Raw genomic sequence first — 18,850 nt, 5'->3', positions numbered from 1 at the left:
CCAACTCCTACTTACCTGCCAGGTGAGATACTATGATCATGAAGTTGCTTCTCCCAGGGCAAGGCTCACCCATTGCACTCTGGGTGTGCTGCCCCTGCGATTTCCCCAAATGTGGGAAACTTGACTGCATAATTTGTGTTTCCCCTAGTCGGCTCTCATATAATTCAGATCTCTTTGTCTCAGGTCTCTCTCCAGCCTAGTTTGCTGTCTGTTTCCACTTCTTTTTTCTTGAGCCCCTCCCTTCTACACCCTTGTGCACTATCCTGACTTCTCCTCCTGTCTGCTTACTTTGTGCCTTCCGATGCACAATGCAAACTACAGGTAGTGCTGCAGGGCCCACACCCTTTTACTTGCCTTACAGAGCAGCTCTGGAGCTGTTACAGTGCCAAGCTGCTGCAAGAAATCAGCTTGAATGCTTCAGGGGCTGGGGCATGGCCAACATGAGCCCCACACCGAAGGAGGGTGGGGGTGTTTAATGCGAACTAAGGGTCATCCAAGCGCCGCAAAAGGCCGCCATGCCCTGCATACCCCTTTTCTCTTTTCATATGCAGATGAGGGTTCCAGCCAACTTTGGCCCACGGCTTGGATGACATCACTGTATGCAAATCCGTCTTCTGCAGACCTTCCCCCAGGAATGCTTGCACTAGTTGTTGCATTTGGTTTGTTGTTTGGGGGTGCTTCAGTATTAGGCAGCCTTCTGCCCTCCCATGTTCATCTGAAAATATGTGTTCTCCCGGCAGTTGTTGTCCCCAGATGAGAGTTCCTTTGTGCTGCCTCAGTTGAATCTCCTTTACTTGACAGAGATGTGCCTGAGCAGCGGCCCTCCCCAGCCCTATCCCAAATCATACTTATTTTGCATAGGAGATACCATGGTCATAAAGATTGTTCTCCCAGGGTGAGGTTCATTCATTGCATTCTGGGTATGCTGACCCCTGTGATTTCCCCAAATGTGGGAAACTCAACTGCATTATTTGTGGTAGTGGGGGACTGTGTTTGTGTTTTCCTCTGGTCAGCTCTGGTAAAAGTCAGATTTCTTTGTCTCAGATCTTCCTCTAGCCTTGTTCTTCTTTCGAGAGTTCCATTGTGCTGCCTCAGTTTGATCTCCTTCACTTGACAGGGGGGTACCCGAGCAGCGACCCTCCCCAGCTCTAGCCCAACTCCTACATACCTGCCAGGTGAGATACTATGATCATGAAGGTGCTTCTCCCAGGGCAAGGCTCACCCATTGCCAGGGGCGGATCCAGAAAAAAATTACAGGGGGGGCACCATAAGGGGCGTGGCTTCGTTGGAATGGGCGCGGCTTCGTTTGAATGGGCGTGGTATTGCAGGAAAAGACTACCTTATACCCCAGTTTTGCAACCTGCACGCCCAGACGTTGGCCACCACAGGAAAGAAAAATAATCCTGATTCATGCCCCTTACATTATTTGTCATTTTTCCTCCTTATAGTAATGCCCAGTATACATTATTCCACATACTGCAATGGCCCTTAGACATTATTCCACACACAATAATGCACATGACACAATATGCACACACTGTAATGCCCCAGACACATTATGCCACACACCGTAATGCCTGTGACACATTATGACAGGAATCGCAATGCCCGTTATACATTATGCTACACACTGCACTGCCCCTGATACATTATAGCACATACAATGTCTGTGACACATTATGCCACACACTGCAATGACCTTGAGACATTATACCACAATGCCCGTGATATAGTATACCATACACCGTAATGCCTGTGACACATACCGCAATGCCCGTTATACCCTATGCCACACACCGCAATGCCTGTTATATATTATGCCACACTGCAATGACCCTGAGACATTATACCACATACCACAATGCCCGTGATATAGTATACCACACACCGTAATGCCTGACACATTATGACACACACCGCAATGTCCATGATACATTATGCCACACACTGCAATGACCCTGAGACATTATACCACATATCACAATGCCAGCGATATAGTATACCATACACCGTAATGCCTGTGACACATTATGACACACACCGCAATGTCCGTGATACATTATGCCACACACCGTAATGCCCATTACACAATAAGTCTTACAGTAAGGCTTCTAATTACTTTTCGAATACCTGCTCGTTGTCAGGGGTTTCATGCACTGGGTGTCATGCTCGTTGCCAGGGGTTTCATGCTCTTGGTTCCATGCACGGTGCCAGGGGTTTTCATGCTCAGGGTGTCATGCTCGTTGCCAGGGGTTTCATGCACTGGGTGTCATGCTCGTTGCCAGGGGTTTCATGCACTGGGTGTCATGCTCGTTGCCAGGGGTTTCATGCACTGGGTGTCATGCTCGTTGCTAGGAGGTAGTCCTTGTTGCTAGGGCTGTGCTCCCAGTGCCACATATGTCCCCAGTGCCAGATATTCCCCCACGGTGCCAGGTACTCACATGCCCCCAGTGCCAAATATAGCCCCCCCCCATGTGCCAGGTACACATATACCCCCAGTGCCAGATATTCCCCGACAGTGCCACATATGCCCCAGTGCCAGATATCGCCCCCCCCCAGTGCTATATATGCCCCCAGTGCCACATATGCCTCAGTGCCAGATATTCCCCCCCCCAGTGCCACATATGCCCCCAGTGCCAGATATCCCCCCCCAGTGCCACATATGCCCCCAGTGCCAGATATCCCCCCCCAGTGCCATATATGCCCCCAGTGCCAGATATTCCCCCCAGTGCCATATATGTCCCCAGTGCCAGATATTCTCCCCCCCCTCCCTGCCAAATATGCCCCCAGTGCCAGATATTCCTCCCAGTGCCATATATGTCCCCAGTGCCAGATATTCCCCCCCCTCCCTGCCAAATATGCCCCCAGTGCCAGATATTCCCCCCCAGTGCGTCCCCCCCTTCCTCCGCCGCCGCTGCTCCCCCCCCCCTCCCCTGCTGTTAGGAGGGACACGGAGGGCACAGGGCACAGTGCACGCCTCCCTGTGTCCCTCCTGTGTCTCCGGCGGCCGCGGGTCACTGTAATAAAGGAAGTGCTCACGAACGGCACTTCCTTTATGAGACCAGCGGCCGCCGGAGACCCAGGAGGGACACAGGAGAGGCGCGCACTGTGCCCTCCGTGTCCCTCCTAACAGCAGGGAGGAAACGAGACCGCAGACTGACATGCGGACCCTCGTCCGCATGTCAGTCTGCACTAAAAATGACAGGGGGGGCACGTGCCTTGGTGCCCCCCCCCTAAATCCGCCACTGCCCATTGCACTCTGGGTGTGCTGCTCCTGCGATTTCCCCAAATGTGGGAAACTTGACTGCATAATTTGTGTTTCCCCTGGTCGGCTCTCGTATAATTCAGATCTCTTTGTCTCAGGTCTCTCTCCAGCCTAGTTTGCTGTCTGTTTCCACTTCTCTTTTCTTGAGCCGCTGCCTTCTATGCCCTTGTGCACTCTCCTGACTTCTCCTGTCTGCTTACTTTGTGCCTTCCAACGCACAATGCAAACTACAGGTAGTGCTGCAGGGCCCACACCCTTTTACTTGCTTTTCAGAGCAGCTCTGGAGCTGTTACAGTGCCCAGCTGCTGCAAGAAATCAGCTTGAATGCTTCAGGGGCTGGGGCATAGCCAACATGAGCCCCACACCGACGGAGGGTGGAGGTGTTTAATGCGAACTAAGGGTCATCCAAGCGCCGCAAAAGGCCGCCATGCCCTGCATACCCCTTTTCTCTTTTCATATGCAGATGAGGGTTCCAGCCAACTTTGGCCCACTGCTTGGATGACATCACCGTATGCAAATCCGTCTTCTGCAGACCTTTTCCCAGGAATGCTTGTACTAGTTGTTGCATTTGGTTTGTTGTTTGGGGGTGCTTCAGTATTAGGCAGCCTTCTGCTCTCCCATGTTCATCTGAAAATATGTGTTCTCCCTGCAGTTGTTGTCCCCAGATGAGAGTTCCCTTGTGCTGCCTCAGTTGAATCTCCTTTACTTGACAGAGATGTGCCTGAGCAGCGGCCCTCCCCAGCCCTATCCCAAATCATACTTATTTTGCATAGGAGATACCATTGTCATGAAGATTGTTCTCCCAGGGTGAGGTTCATTCATTGCATTCTGGGTATGCTGACCCCTGTGATTTCCCCAAATGTGGGAAACTTGACTGCATTTTTTGTGGTAGTGGGGGACTGTGTTTGTGCTTTCCTCTGGTCAGCTCTGGTAAAAGTCAGATTTCTTTGTCTCAGATCTTCCTCTAGCCTTGTTCTTTTTTTGAGAGTTTCCTTGTGCTGCCTCAGTTGGATCTCCTTCACTTGACAGGGGGGTGCCCGAACAGCGACCCTCCCCAGCTCTAGCCCAACTCCTACTTACCTGCCAGGTGAGATACTATGATCAGGAAGGTGCTTCTCCCAGGGCAATGCACTCTGGGTGTGCTGCTCCTACGATTTCCCCAAATGTGGGACACTTGATTACATAATTTGTGTTTCCTCTGGTCGGCTCTCGTATAATTCAGATCTCTTTGTCTCAGGTCTCTCTCCAGCCTAGTTTGCTGTCTGTTTCCACTTCTCTTTTCTTGAGCCGCTCCCTTCTATGCCCTTGTGCACTATCCTGACTTCTCCCGTCTGCTTACTTTGTGCCTTCCAACGCACAATGCAAACTACAGGTAGTGCTGCAGGGCCCACACCCTTTTACTTGCTTTACAGAGCAGCTCTGGAGCTGTTACAGTGCCCAGCTGCTGCAAGAAATCAGCTTGAATGCTTCAGGGGCTGGGGCATAGCCAACATGAGCCCCACACCGAAGGAAGGTGGAGGTGTTTAATGCGAACTAGGGGTCATCCAAGCGCCGCAAAAGGCCGCCATGCCCTGCACACCCCATTTTTATTTTTATATGCAGACGAGGGTTGAAGCCAACTTTGATCCACTGCTTGGATGACATCACCATATGCAAATCCATCTGCTGCAGGCCTTCCCCCAGGAATGCTTGCACTAGTAGTTGCATTTGGTTTGTTGTTTGGGGGTGCTTCAGTATTAGGCAGCCTTCTGCCCTCCCATGTTCATCTGAAAATATGTGTTCTCCCTGCAGTTGTTGTCCCCAGATGAGAGTTCCCTTGTGTTGCCTCAGTTGAATCTCCTTTACTTGACAGAGATGTGCCTGAGCAGCGGCCCCCCCCAGCCCTATCCCAAATCATACTTATTTTGCATAGGCGATACCATGGTCATGAAGATTGTTCTCCCAGGGTGAGGTTCATTCATTGCACTCTGGGTATGCTGACCCCTGTGATTTCCCCAAATGTGGGAAACTCGACTGCATTATTTGTGGTAGTGGGGGACTGTGTTTGTGCTTTCCTCTGGTCAGCTCTGGTAAAAGTCAGATTTCTTTGTCTCAGATCTTCCTCTAGCCTTGTTCTTCTTTCGAGAGTTCCCTTGTGCTGCCTCAGTTGGATCTCCTTCACTTGACAGGGGGTGCCCGAGCAGCAATCCTCCACAGCTCTAGCCCAACTCCTACTTACCTGCCAGGTGAGATACTATGATCTTCACTGTTAGGGCAATCAGGATGTGGAATTCCCTGCCAGGGAAGGTGGTAATGGCGGACTCTGTAATTGGATTTAAAAAAGGAATGGATACATTTCTGAATGAAAAAGCTATCCAAGGTTATAATACTTAAAATATCAACATGGTTAATCCGGGGGTAACATGAGTTATAGTAGCTAACTAGTCATAAAACATTATTCAGCAAGTATGTAGAATCATCACAACTTAAAACAGGTTGAACACGATGGGCAATTTGCCTCTATTCAACCTCAAAAACTATGTTACTATATGTTACTATATTACTATGTTACTGTAGTATACAGAACACCACAATGTAATGAGCAGTGATAGTGAGCACTGATGAGGATACTAGAACTGACACTGAGCAGCAAGATGCAGCACTGGACTATTAGTAATGTACTGTAGTATGCTGAGCACCACAATGCAGCACAAGACAATGAGCAGTGATACTGAGCACTGATGAGGATACTACTGAGAACTGACACTGAGCAGGAGAGACACACTACTAGTATTACTGAGCAGCAATAAGTAACCACTGATACTGAGCACTGATATTGAGATTTCCACTGAGAGAACATAGCCACGTCCTCTCCGCTCTCTCTTCAATGCACGAGTAAAAATGGCGGCAACGCGCAGCTCTTTATATGGAATCCGAATCTCGCGAGAATCCGACAGCGGGATGATGACATTTTCCCTTGTTCAGGTTTTCCGAGTCAGGCGGGAACAACCGAGCCTGCCTCGGACCAGTGTAAACCACGTGGAGTTCGTCGGGAATTCGGTTCTCGGAGAACCGAACCCGCTCCTCTCTACCTTATACCCATCAATTTTTTTATTTTCAATCTAAGCCCCTGCAGTTTTCTGTAAGCATCTGCTTCGCTATGATGATCAACAAGTCACAAGGGCAAACACTCAGGGCTTGAGGCGTAGATCTTAGAACCAGCTGCTACAAGCATGGCAGAGGTGTCACTATCACTGGTGACACCCAGAGAGGTGGCGAGGGAGATTGTAATGCAGTGCGCGCAGATAAGCAGTGCAATGGTAAAAAGGAGGCATGGTTTCATAGGTAGGGGCGTGGCCTGGTGGCCTGAATCTACATTTTGTTGCTCCGGGTGTCCCGGGGGTTGGGGGCTGCACCCGGGGACTAGTGTGTGTGCGGTGCTGGCTCCTGCACAGTGACAGGGCATGGCCACCCAGCATGACGCCTCCATTCTTGACCATGCTGTAATTGCAGTCGCACTGCAGTTCAGCGTGATCATAAAAAATGGTGTAGCCTCCTGCTGGTGCAGACTGTATGTGCGCGCAGGAAGCCGCCACCATTTTTGTGATCACAGCGGCTGAATGTGATGTCATACAGCTGCTGTGACCACGCCCCCTGTGTCTCCTCCGTTGCAGACCCCATTTTGAAGCCTTGCCCCCGCACCGCTCCATCCCTGACTTGGAAATGGAGTGTTGTTGACCCCCCTCTCCCCCCCCCGCCCCGATTGACAGGCAGAGGCGATCGCATTCTCTGCGGGGTGCCGCAGAAAATGCAGGCACATGCGTATGCTCTCAGCAATTTTTGCAGTTGGATCGCTTATTGTGATTGCAATCCAACCTGAATCAGGCCCTATTACCTATCACAATGCGCTGCGGGCAGTACAAAATTGGGATAATATAGGAGTAAAACTCCCAGACCTGTGCTCCTTAACTGTACCTGGTGGCTAGTGGAGCGGCTGCCCAGTAATCAGTGTCCACGCCAGTGCGCACACGGTCCACCCCCTACGGCCACGCTCCCCTTCATCAGCGGCCTCGTGATCCGGAAGGGCGGTGTGTGTGTGCCTGACCTTAATAAGAAACTGGAGCCTCCGCTGCAGTGACCCAGCAACCAAGGCACGGGAGTATACAGCGCCGCTGGGAGTGATGAAGCTGCAGTAAAGATGTCTATTAGACCTAGCCTGCTGCAGCCCTTGTAGATTCTCATAAAACAAGTTCTTCTTTTCTTGTCAAAATTAATAGCTAAGATTAGGCTGCCTGAGGCAGGCCCCTGTTAAGTGGCCTGCTACTGAAGGCACCAACTACAAACTGAGCTCCCTGTTCATGGAAGCGGGGTTATAGAGGAGGATGCGCTGAGCATCTTGGGAACAGTCAAAAGCTTTGAGCCGGTTGGTGCCTCAGATCAAGATCCTACTCTACACCCTAATGTGAATCCTTGTGGAGTCCAGTGTACCCCACAGAAGAAATTAATGTGTCACACCCATTGGCAGCAACCTTAGAATAGCTGCTGACGGGCACAATTGAGAAAGGAAGGGGGGGGGGGGACATTTGAATCCAGCACATAGATGCAATTCAAATATGTAATTTGTACCTTCCTATTTTAAAATATAATGGATGAACCTCACCCTGTGAGAACAATCTTCATGATCAAGAGATCTCATATGCAAAATAAGTATGAGTTGGGATAGGGCTGGGGAGGGTGGCTGCTCGGGCAGCCCCTCCCCCGTCAAGTTAAGGAGATTCAACTGAGGACGCACAAGGGAACTCTCGTCTGGGGACAACAACTGCAGGGAGACCACATCTGTTCAGATGAACATGGGAGGGTGGAAGGCTGCCTAATATTGAAGCACCATCAAATATCAAACCATATGCAACAACTAGTACAAGCATTCCAGGGGGAAGGTCTGCAGAAGACGGATTTGCATACGGTGATGTCATCCAAGCAGTGGGCCAAAGTTGGCTGGAACCCTCATCTGCATATGAAAAGAGAAAAGGGGCATGCAGGGCATGGCGGCCTTTTGCGGTGCTTGGATGACCCCTAGTTCGCATTAAACACCCCCACCCTCCTTTGGTGTGGGGCTCATGATGGCCATGCCACATCCCCTGAAGCATTCAAGCTGATTTCTTGCAGCAGCTGGGCACTGTAACAGCTCCAGAGCTGTTCTGTAAGGCAAGTAAAAGGGTGTGGGCCCTGCAGCACCACCTGTAGTTCGCATTGTGCGTTGGAAGGCACAAAGTAAGCAGACGGGAGGAGAAGTCAGGATAGTGCGCAAGGGCATCCTTTTCTCTTAGTCCGTAGAGGATGCTGGGGTCACATTAAGAACCATGGGGTATAGACGGGATCCGCAAGAGACATGGGCACTTTAAGACTTTCAAAGGGTGTGAACTGGCTCCTCCCTCTATGCCCCTCCTCCAGACTCCAGTTATAGGAACTGTGCCCAGGGAGACGGACATTTCGAGGAAAGGATTTATTGTTAAACTAAGGTGAGCATCTTACCTGCTCACACCTTAAGCATGCCGCAGAACGTGGCATTCAACAGAACACAAGCCAACGGCATGAACAATTGCAGCAAAAAGCTGACCAGAACCATAACACAACATGTGTATAACCACAAGTAATAACTGCAGACACAGTATGGACTGGGACGGGTGCCCAGCATCCTCTACGGACTAAGAGAAAAGGATTTACCGGTAGGTATTAAAATCCTATTTTCTCATACGACCTAGAGGATGCTGGGGTCACATTAAGAACCATGGGGTTATACCAAAGCTCTTGAACGGGTGGGAGAGTGCGTACGACTCTGCAGCACCGAATGACCCAACTTGAGGTTATCATCAGCCAAGGTATCAAACTTGTAAAACTTAGCAAAAGTGTTTACTAAATAGCTGCTCGGCAAAGTTGCAATGCCGAGACTCCCCGACCAGCTGCCCAGGATGAACCCACCTTTCTAGTAGAATGGGTCTTCACCTAATTCAGTAACGGCAATCCTGCCGTGGAATGAGCATGCTGAATCTTACCACAGATCCAGCGCATAATGGTCTACATGGAAGCAGGACACCCAATCCTGTTGGGAGCATACAGGACAAACAGAGCCTCTGTTTTCCTAATCTGAACCGTTCTGGTGACATAAATTTTCAAAGTTCTGACCACAGCCAGAGACTTTGACTCAACGAAGGTGTCAGTGGCCAAAGGCACCATGTGGAAAGATGAACCACCTTCGGCAGAAATTGTTGACGTGTCCTCAATTCTGCTCTATCTTCATGAAAGATCAAAGATCAAAAGCTCTTGTGATACTGCATGGTTTGTACTGTTTTCCATGTGCTCCCAGATCTTTCAAGCAAGTAGCATGGTCAAGAAAGTTCTGTTTGAAAAGTAACAACATTTACTGTCATTGTTATAGAATTTGGGAGAAAAAACAAGAAGAAATCTGCACTGTTGACGCACTGGACAGAATGAATGAATCATAAAATATAACCTTTATTAAGTATGTATTAAAATTGGATAAATATTAATATTATTATCCCAAACTGCAGTGAAACATAAAGGTTAAAATCACAGAACTAACATACATGTGCATAAGAAGAATAAAGAGATGTGAAAAAAAGGTTTAAAAAGCGTGTCCGTGTGTGATTATTTTTGAAGGCACAACCCTGGCGGGGTTGTTTATATAGATATATATGTTGCTAATAATCACTTTCTAGCGTAATGTTATTAAATAGCTGTTAGTATCTATGTCGTCAGGTACCACTGGGTCATATCCTATATACTCCCTTCACTCAATAGGGGTTACCTCCCGGGAAGCCATCCCCATTGGCGAATTTGTGGGGGTGATTGAGTATAACCGGTAAGCTAACCTCCAATTTGTGGGGTGCTTAGGTAGATGGGGATCACTTATTTCTCTGTGTCCCCTAAGACTATATTCCTAAATTCAATACCATAGGGGGATAGCTTTCTATATCGGATAAGGAATCACTTGATAGGGAAATCTCTATGCATCATGGAAAGATCATATTTATTAATATCCAAACTAAAAAAATGATGAATATCTTTAATTTAGCTGTTTAGATATAGTTAATTGGCGAGATATACCAACAGGTGCGGTTGCCTTAAGGAATATGGCAATTCCAATATAAATAGCAGCCCTCCTTCATATAATCAGCCAGATCTTATTAAATCTGGTCCAGATATAGCCGTTCAGATATACTTAATTGACAACATATATCAATCGGTGGGGTTGCCTTAAGGAATATAGCAATTCCAATTCTCATATAAATAGCAACCTTCCTTCATATATTCAGCCAGATCTTATTTAATCTGATCTAGGCGTAGGCAATAATGCTTTCCTTAGAGGTATAGCCACCTCAATTCTTATTAGGAAGCAAAGTGTCTGTCATAATGGTTTATCCAATTCATCTAAGAAATAATATATTCCATGTGTCAGAGATTCATTACTCTCTATTTACACTGTTAAAGAGTTAATTCTTATTATGTTACAGTGTAATGAAATTATCATATAGGGAGATGTGGCAATTCCATGTGCTATATATATAATAACCCTTAGTGGTCCAGATTCCACAATGAGGAATTTTCTTATAAACCGCTGAAACACACTGCTGTTTGACTGACTTCCAAATATATCTATCTCACTTTGTAACAGTCTTATGATAGAGAAACTGTTACATATTCGGTCACTTAGTTATCTAAAGGTAAACAGACTCAGTGTGAGGGTAATATAATATATCAAATGCGCTGTCAATAATCGTGGTAACTGGTGTAATAAGGTGGTATATTGAGTATGCTAGTAAGGCATATAACTGCTCTCCAGCCTTTAAGTGTTACCAATCAATTTGTTACACTGTAAAGGATTTATGGTGTCCTGTTAGGACATGCAGCTGCTAGGCTGACTCAAAGATTTATCCATTTGTAACAATTATGTAACAGTTATATACATGTTACTGGTATTACATAGAAATAGTATGACACAGGCCAGCAGTCCCATGTGTCTAGATTCCACAATAGGAGATTTTCTTTGTCTTATAAACTGCTGGAACACACAGCTGCTAGACTGACTTCAAATATATATATTACTTTGTAACAGTCTTATAGTAAAGAGACTGTTACACACTGTCATTTAGTTATCTCAAGGTTAGCAGATTCTGTGTGAGGATAGTGTTCTGTTAGAACATGCAGCTGCTAGGCTGACTCATAGAAAATGTATCCATTTGTAACAAATGACACATACAGCATTAAATTAATATCTATAGCAGCCCATGTGACATCTCTACTCTTATCATAATTGTCTGGTTATTGCCAATCTGGACAGCAGGAGTGATATATATTCACTAGTCCCAATATCCCATCATATAAATATACCCACACTGATATACTTTCTTATCAAGAGTTATTAGTAGCTATCTGTATGCACTTTAGACATTGTAATTGCTAAGTGACATCATATCTAGTGTATTCCTTTCTTATAGCTCAGCTTCTATTCCCTATTAGTGGAGACTAACAGCTAACATCATAATCATATATTTTTGTTTTATAACATTTCACATGAGTCAAATACACGCGGACACGCCGTGCCCTACACCCGTGTTTCACTGCATCTATGGCAACTTACATTAAAGCTAACAAGAAAGCACACTCGTTCTGTCTTTAAACTGATAAAAGAAACCCCAATAATATGGGGCATGCAAAAATTGAGACAAAACTCAGTTTTGCTCCTCTCCACGGAAATCTTTAGTAAAAGGCGAAAGATTTGTTCGTTCTGAAGAGAAACCAGAGCATGACCAAGATTCCACCTGTCGCCTGAGTGCCATGCCAGCAGTCCTCATTCAGCTCAAAGTGAGCACCCAATATGAAAGAAAGAAAGCAGATTTCTCACCAGGCTTCCCCTTGCTATAAGCATGGTTTGTACTCTTTTCCATGTGCTCCCAGATCTTTCAAGCAATTAGTATGGTCAAGAAAGTTCTGCTTGAAAAGAAACAGACATTTACTGTCATTGTTATACAAATAAACTTACATTAAAGCCAACAAGAAAGCACACTCGTTCTGTCTTTAAACTGATAAAAGAAACCCCAATAATATGGGGCATGCAAAAATTGAGATAAAACTCAGTTTTGCTCCTCTCCACGGAAATCTTTAATAAAAGGCGAAAGATTTGTTCATTCTGAAGAGAAACCAGAGCATGACCAAGATTCCACCTGTCGCCTGAGTGCCATGCCAGCAGTCCTCATTCAGATCAAAGTGAGCGCCCAATTTGAAAGAAAGCAGATTTCTCACCTGGCTTCTCCTTGCTATAAGCATGGTTTGTACTGTATTCCATGTGCTCCCAGATCTTTCAAGCAAGTAGCATGGTCAAGAAAGTTCTGTTTGAAAAGAAACAAACATTTACTGTAATTTCTATGCAAATGAGCTTTCATTAAAGCACACTCATTCTATCTTTAAACCGATAAAAGAAACCCCAAAAAGATGGGGCATGCAAAAATTGAGGTAAAACTCAGTTTTGCTCCTCTCCACGGAAATCTTTAGTAAAAGGCGAAAGATTTGTTCGTTCTGAAGAGAAACCAGAGCATGACCAAGATTTTCATCTGAAAATATGTGTTCTCCCTGCAGTTGTTGTCCCCAGATGAGAGTTCCCTTGTGCTGCCTCAGTTGAATCTCCTTTACTTGACAGAGATGTGCCTGAGCAGCGGCCCTCCCCAGCCCTATCCCAAATCATACTTATTTTGCATAGGAGATACCATGGTCATGAAGATTGTTTTCCCAGGGTGAGGTTCATTCATTGCATTCTGGGTATGCTGACCCCTGTGATTTCCCCAAATGTGGGAAACTCGACTGCATTATTTGTGGTAGTGGGGGACTGTGTTTGTGCTTTCCTCTGGTCAGCTCTGGTAAAAGTCAGATTTCTTTATCTCAGATCTTCCTCTAGCCTTGTTCTTCTTTCGAGAGTTCCCTTGTGCTGCCTCAGTTGGATCTCCTTCACTTGACAGGGGGTGCCCGAGCAGCAATCCTCCACAGCTCTAACCCAACTCCTACTTACCTGCCAGGTGAGATACTATGATCTTCACTGTTAGGGCAATCAGGATGTGGAATTCCCTGCCAGGGAAGGTGGTAATGGCGGACTCTGTAATTGGATTTAAAAAAGGAATGGATACATTTCTGAATGAAAAAGCTATCCAAGGTTATAATACTTAAAATATCAACATGGTTAATCCGGGGGTAACATGAGTTATAGTAGCTAACTAGTCATAAAACATTATTCAGCAAGTATGTAGAATCATCACAACTTAAAACAGGTTGAACACGATGGGCAATTTGCCTCTATTCAACCTCAAAAACTATGTTACTATATGCTACTATATTACTATGTTACTGTAGTATACAGAAAACCAAAATGCAATGAACAGTGATAGTGAGCACTGATGAGGATACTAGAACTGACACTGAGCAGCAAGATGCAGCACTGGACTATTAGTAATGTACTGTAGTATGCTGAGCACCACAATGCAGCACAAGACAATGAGCAGTGATACTGAGCACTGATGAGGATACTACTGAGAACTGACACTGAGCAGGAGAGACACACTACTAGTATTACTGAGCAGCAATAAGTAACCACTGATACTGAGCACTGATATTGAGATTTCCACTGAGAGAACATAGCCACGTCCATTCCGCTCTCTCTTCAATGCACGAGTAAAAATGTCGGCAACGCGCAGCTCTTTATATGGAATCCGAATCTCGCGAGAATCCGACAGCGGGATGATGACATTTTCCCTTGTTCAGGTTTTCCGAGTCAGGCGGGAACAACCGAGCCTGCCTCGGACCAGTGTAAACCACGTGGAGTTCGTGGGGAATTCGGTTCTCGGAGAACCGAACCCGCTCCTCTCTACCTTATACCCATCAATTTTTTTATTTTCAATCTAAGCCCCTGCAGTTTTCTGTAAGCATCTGCTTCGCTATGATGATCAACAAGTCACAAGGGCAAACACTCAGGGCTTGAGGCGTAGATCTTAGGACCAGCTGCTACAAGCATGGCAGAGGTGTCACTATTACTGGTGACACCCAGAGAGGTGGCGAGGGAGATTGTAATGCAGTGCGCGCAGATAAGCAGCGCAATGGTAAAAAGGAGGCATGGTTTCATAGGTAGGGGCGTGGCCTGGTGGCCTGAATCTACATTTTGTTGCTCCGGGTGTCCCGGGGGTTGGGGGCTGCACCCGGGGACTGGTGTGTGAGCGGTGCTGGCTCCTGCACAGTGAAAAGGCATGGCCACCCAGCATGACGCCTCCCTTCTTGACCATGCTGTAATTGCAGTCGCACTGCAGTTCAGCGTGATCATAAAAAATGGTGTAGCCTCCTGCTGGTGCAGACTGTATGTGCGCGCAGGAAGCCGCCACCATTTTTGTGATCACAGCGGCTGAATGTGATGTCATACAGCCGCTGTGACCACGCCCCCTGTGTCTCCTCCGTTGCAGACCCCATTTTGAAGCCTTGCACCCGCACCGCTCCATCCCTGACTTGGAAATGGAGTGTTGCTGACCCACCTATCCCCCCCCCGCCCCGATTGACAGGCAGAGGCGATCGCATTCTCTGCGGGGTGCCGCAGAAAATGCAGGCACATGCGTATGCTCTTAGCAATTTTTGCAGTTGGATCGCTTATTGTGATTGCAATCCAACCTGAATCAGGCCCTATTACCTATCACAATGCGCTGCGGGCAGTACAAAATTGGGTTAATATAGGAGAAAAACCCCCAGACCTGTGCTCCTTAACTGTACCTGGTGGCTAGTGGAGCGGCTGCCCAGTAATCAGTGTCCACGCCAGTGCGCACACGGTCCACCCCCTACGGCCACGCTCCCCTTCATCAGCGGCCTCGTGATCCGGAAGGGTGGTGTGTGTGTGACTGACCTTAGGATGAAACCGGAGCCTCCGCTGCAGTGACCCAGCAACCGGGGCACGGGAGTATACAGCGCCGCTGGGAGTGATGAAGCTGCAGTAAAGATGTCTATTAGACCTAGCCTGCTGCAGCCCTTGTAGATTCTCATAAAACAAGTTCTTCTTTTCTTGTCAAAATTTATAGCTAAGAATAGGCTGCCTGAGGCAGGCCCCTGTTAAGTGGCCTGCTACTGAAGGCACCAACTACAAACTGAGCTCCCTGTTCATGGAAGCGGGGTTATAGAGGAGAATGCACTGAGCATCTTGGGAACAGTCAAAAGCTTTGAGCCGGTTGGTGCCTCAGATCAAGATCCTACTCTACACCCCAATGTGAATCCTTGTGGAGTCCAGTGTACCCCACAGAAGAAATAAATGTGTCACACCCATTGGCAGCAACCTTAGAATAGCTGCTGACGGGCACAATTGAGAATGGAAGGGGGGGGGGGGACATTTGAATCCAGCACATAAATGCAATTCAAATATGTAATTTGTACCTTCCTATTTTAAAATATAATGGATGAACCTCACCCTGTGAGAACAATCTTCATGATCAAGAAATCTCATATGCAAAATAAGTATGAGTTGGGATAGGGCTGGGGAGGGTGTCTGCTCTGGCAGCCCCTCCCCCGTCAAGTTAAGGAGATTCAACTGAGGAAGCACAAGGGAACTCTCGTCTGGGGACAACAACTGCAGGGAGACCACATCTTTTCAGATGAACATGGGAGGGCGGAAGGCTGCCTAATACTGAAGCACCATCAAATATCAAACCATATGCAACATCTAGTACAAGCATTCCTGGGGGAAGGTCTGCAGCAGACGGATTTGCATACAGTGATGTTATCCAAGCAGTGGGCCAAAGTTGGCTGGAACCCTCATCTGCATATGAAAAGAGAAAAGGGGCGTGCAGGGCATGGCGGCCTTTTGCAGTGCTTGGATGACCCCTAGTTTTCATTAAACACCCCCACCCTCCTTTGGTGTGGGGCTCATGTTGGCCATGCCCCATCCCCTGAAGCATTCAAGCTGATTTCTTGCAGCAGCTGGGCACTGTAACAGCTCCAGAGCTGTTCTGTAAGGCAAGTAAAAGGGTGTGGGCCCTACAGCACCACCTGTAGTTCGCATTGTGCGTTGGAAGGCACAAAGTAAGCAGACGGGAGGAGAAGTCAGGATAGTGCGCAAGGGCATCCTTTTCTCTTAGTCCGTAGAGGATGCTGGGGTCACATTAAGAACCATGGGGTATAGACGGGATCCGCAAGAGACATGGGCACTTTAAGACTTTCAAAGGGTGTGAACTGGCTCCTCCCTCTATGCCCCTCCTCCAGACTCCAGTTATAGGAACTGTGCCCAGGGAGACGGACATTTCGAGGAAAGGATTTATTGTTAAACTAAGGTGAGCATCTTACCAGCTCACACCTTAAGCATGCCGCAGAACGTGGCATTCAACAGAACACAAGCCAACGGCATGAACAATTGCAGCAAAAAGCTGACCAGAACCATAACACAACATGTGTATAACCACAAGTAATAACTGCAGACACAGTATGGACTGGGACGGGTGCCCAGCATCCTCTACAGACTAAGAGAAAAGGATTTACCGGTAGGTATTAAAATCCTATTTTCTCATACGACCTAGAGGATGCTGGGGTCACATTAAGAACCATGGGGTTATACCAAAGCTCTTGAACGGGTGGAAGAGTGCGTACGACTCTGCAGCACCGAATGACCCAACTTGAGGTTATCATCGGCCAAGGTATCAAACTTATAAAACTTAGCAAAAGTGTTTACTAAATAGCTGCTCGGCAAAGTTGCAATGCCGAGACTCCCCGACCAGCTGCCCAGGATGAACCCACCTTTCTAGTAGAATGGGTCTTCACCTAATTCAGTAACGGCAATCCTGCCGTGGAATGAGCATGCTGAATCTTACCACAGATCCAGCGCATAATGGTCTGCATGGAAGCAGGACACCCAATCCTGTTGGGAGCATACAGGACAAACAGAGCCTCTGTTTTCCTAATCTGAACCGTTCTGGTGACATAAATTTTCAAAGTTCTGACCACAGCCAGAGACTTTGACTCAACGAAGGTGTCAGTGGCCAAAGGCACCATGTGGAAAGATGAACCACCTTCGGCAGAAATTGTTGACGTGTCCTCAATTCTGCTCTATCTTCATGAAAGATCAAATAAAGGCTCTTGTGATACTGCATGGTTTGTACTGTTTTCCATGTGCTCCCAGATCTTTCAAGCAAGTAGCATGGTCAAGAAAGTTCTGTTTGAAAAGAAACAAACATTTACTGTCATTGTTATGCAAATAAACTTACATTAAAGCTAACAAGAAAGCACACTCGTTCTGTCTTTAAACTGATAAAAGAAACCCCAATAATATGGGCATACCTCCCAACTTTGTCGGCTCGCATAGAGGGACACACGCGCGGCGAAGTCGCGCGCGCTCCCAAAAAGGGCGTGGCCTAAGTAAAAGGGGGTGTGGCTTCGCGGGAGGACCCGCGATCGCGAGTCACGCCCCCGTTTTCGGCACTGAGGGGGCATGCCCAGCGCTCTGTGAGCCGCTGGCATGCCACCTCTCCCTCTGACTTCAGTGAATAGACGCTGTGCGCATGCGCACAGCGTCTATTCACCGCTGCTCTGCTAAGCAGGGCAGCGACAGACAGAGCCTCCCAACTGTCCTCCCCACCGCGGGACACTGCGGCCCGCAGGTGGGACAGCGGGACAGTCCCCAAAAAACGGGACTGTCCCGCGAAAATCGGGACAGTTGGGAGGTATGATATGGGGCATGCAAAAATTGAGATAAAACTCAGTTTTGCTCCTCTCCACGGAAATCTTTAATAAAAGGCGAAATATTTGTTAGTTCTGAAGAGAAACCAGAGCATGACCAAGATTCCACCTGTCGCCTGAGTGCCATGCCAGCAGTTCTCATTCAGCCAGGGCCGGCGCTACCACTAGGCAGCTTTAGGCAGCTGCCTATGGGCGGCGACCACTGGAGGGCGGCACTGCTTAGTGAACGAAAGTGAAAGAGAACACTTTTTTATCATGTGCCTCAGCAGAAACAGAGGAGCTGCTCGTGTGCGCCCACCACGTCTGTCTGACTCTGCCTTCAAAAGTGAGTTGACTGACTGTGTGCCTACTTCTGCAACCCTGCCGTGCCGCCGCCCCCCCACCTCTGCGATCATAACACATTCCACTATGTTATGTGGGCTATGTGCAGCCTGCTGCCGCCTGTGCTCCTGAGTCCGGGGTCCCGGGTCCCACAGTATCAGCCTATCACTGACTACCCGCCGCTCCCCCACGCGATGGTCTCCCGCGTCCCCCCCCATCACCCCTGCATTTGGGCACAGGGCACATGAAGGAGAGTCACCCGCTGGCCTGGTCCGCTCCGCATCACTGACTACCCGCCGCTCCCCCACGCGATGGTCTCCCGCGCCGCATCCCCCCCCCATCACCCCTGCATTTGGGCACAGGGCACATGAAGGAGAGTCACCCGCTGGCCTGGTCCGCACTGCTGCCGCATCGGGCGCCGCCTCTCCCTACAATCCAGTGCAAATTGTTATCCGCGCTACCCCCCCAATCCCGCGACCGGCTCCCGCATCAGTACCTGCTGCTGCCTCTTTTTGTGACAAGCGC

The 18,850-nt window shown here is 47.9% G+C and overlaps 8 non-coding genes and 1 pseudogene across 8 annotated transcripts; 5 read left to right on the top strand and 4 right to left on the bottom strand.

Annotated features, from left to right (window-relative positions):
* The first annotated feature begins 7 nt into the window (after positions 1 to 7).
* On the top strand, positions 8 to 142 carry LOC135013061 (U1 spliceosomal RNA; annotated as a pseudogene).
* Positions 143 to 844: 702 nt separating this feature from the next.
* On the top strand, positions 845 to 1,008 carry LOC135013059 (U1 spliceosomal RNA). Its single transcript, XR_010211840.1, has one exon. It is a non-coding gene; the product is annotated as a U1 spliceosomal RNA (small nuclear RNA).
* Positions 1,009 to 4,021: 3,013 nt separating this feature from the next.
* LOC135013060 (U1 spliceosomal RNA) lies at positions 4,022 to 4,185 on the top strand. The gene has a single exon (XR_010211841.1). It is a non-coding gene; the product is annotated as a U1 spliceosomal RNA (small nuclear RNA).
* A 975-nt stretch (positions 4,186 to 5,160) lies between these two features.
* LOC135013058 (U1 spliceosomal RNA) lies at positions 5,161 to 5,324 on the top strand. The gene has a single exon (XR_010211839.1). It is a non-coding gene; the product is annotated as a U1 spliceosomal RNA (small nuclear RNA).
* Positions 5,325 to 11,954: 6,630 nt separating this feature from the next.
* LOC135013055 (U5 spliceosomal RNA) lies at positions 11,955 to 12,070 on the bottom strand. Its single transcript, XR_010211836.1, has one exon. It is a non-coding gene; the product is annotated as a U5 spliceosomal RNA (small nuclear RNA).
* A 286-nt stretch (positions 12,071 to 12,356) lies between these two features.
* On the bottom strand, positions 12,357 to 12,472 carry LOC135013056 (U5 spliceosomal RNA). The gene has a single exon (XR_010211837.1). It is a non-coding gene; the product is annotated as a U5 spliceosomal RNA (small nuclear RNA).
* A 270-nt stretch (positions 12,473 to 12,742) lies between these two features.
* Positions 12,743 to 12,858, bottom strand: LOC135013054 (U5 spliceosomal RNA). The gene has a single exon (XR_010211835.1). It is a non-coding gene; the product is annotated as a U5 spliceosomal RNA (small nuclear RNA).
* Positions 12,859 to 13,002: 144 nt separating this feature from the next.
* Positions 13,003 to 13,166, top strand: LOC135013053 (U1 spliceosomal RNA). Its single transcript, XR_010211834.1, has one exon. It is a non-coding gene; the product is annotated as a U1 spliceosomal RNA (small nuclear RNA).
* A 4,820-nt stretch (positions 13,167 to 17,986) lies between these two features.
* LOC135013057 (U5 spliceosomal RNA) lies at positions 17,987 to 18,099 on the bottom strand. Its single transcript, XR_010211838.1, has one exon. It is a non-coding gene; the product is annotated as a U5 spliceosomal RNA (small nuclear RNA).
* Between the last annotated feature and the right edge of the window lie 751 nt (positions 18,100 to 18,850).

Source organism: Pseudophryne corroboree, unplaced genomic scaffold, assembly GCF_028390025.1.
Source record: "Pseudophryne corroboree isolate aPseCor3 unplaced genomic scaffold, aPseCor3.hap2 scaffold_2633, whole genome shotgun sequence".
Taxonomy (NCBI): domain Eukaryota; kingdom Metazoa; phylum Chordata; class Amphibia; order Anura; family Myobatrachidae; genus Pseudophryne; species Pseudophryne corroboree.
The sequence above is the reverse complement of the archived record's forward strand: the minus strand, read 5'-3'. Positions and strand labels throughout refer to the sequence as shown.